At 57.4% G+C, this 559-nt stretch overlaps 1 protein-coding gene across 1 annotated transcript in view; it reads right to left on the bottom strand.

Annotated features, from left to right (window-relative positions):
- LOC104159548 (alpha-actinin-4-like) overlaps nucleotides 1-559 on the bottom strand; it is a gene marked incomplete at both ends in the record, with an annotated part of 14,940 nt that overhangs the window by 7,982 nt on the left and 6,399 nt on the right. The gene's annotated exons all lie outside the window — the stretch shown is intronic.

Here is a 559-nt window from a genome sequence, read left to right as displayed (position 1 = left end):
GGGGAGAGGTTTTTCCGCTCCGTCCTCCCCCTCGGATGCTCGGCAGGCAAATATTTGCTGGCAGCGGCTGACGAAGGTCAAGACGGCGAACTGCAAACGGCGCAGATTCCTGCGCCGAGGCTTTGGGATGCGTCTCGGTCTCCTCCGGGAGCAGGGTGTTACTCCCCGATGGGGATCGGGCATTCGTGTACGTTAAAGGTGCTGCCAGCACCCAGTGCTCCCAGTTTGCGGCTGGGGCTCCCCGGGAGACCCCAGCCCCAGGTAATAATGCACGAAGCAGATATTTCCTGCTGCTCCACCCGGAGCCGTTGGCACTGCCGAATTACAGCCTGAACTTACAGCTTTTATTGCAAAAAACCAAAACCGAACCAAACCAAGCAAAATTGGTGGCTCAGGCTTCATGCTCAGAGCTGCCAGCACCTCGGCTCTGCGGAGCAGACACGCTCGGAGCGGAGGCAGAAAATAAACCACCCTTAAACACGGGGAAATAAACCACCGTTAATCAGCCGGCAAAGTTTACGCCGTGAAATTGCAATCGCTCCCGTTCCCTCCACCTGCG

This window comes from Cariama cristata, unplaced genomic scaffold (genome assembly GCF_000690535.1).
Source record: "Cariama cristata isolate BGI_N322 unplaced genomic scaffold, ASM69053v1 scaffold22673, whole genome shotgun sequence".
NCBI lineage: Eukaryota > Metazoa > Chordata > Aves > Cariamiformes > Cariamidae > Cariama > Cariama cristata.
This window is presented reverse-complemented; position numbering and strand designations above follow the sequence as displayed.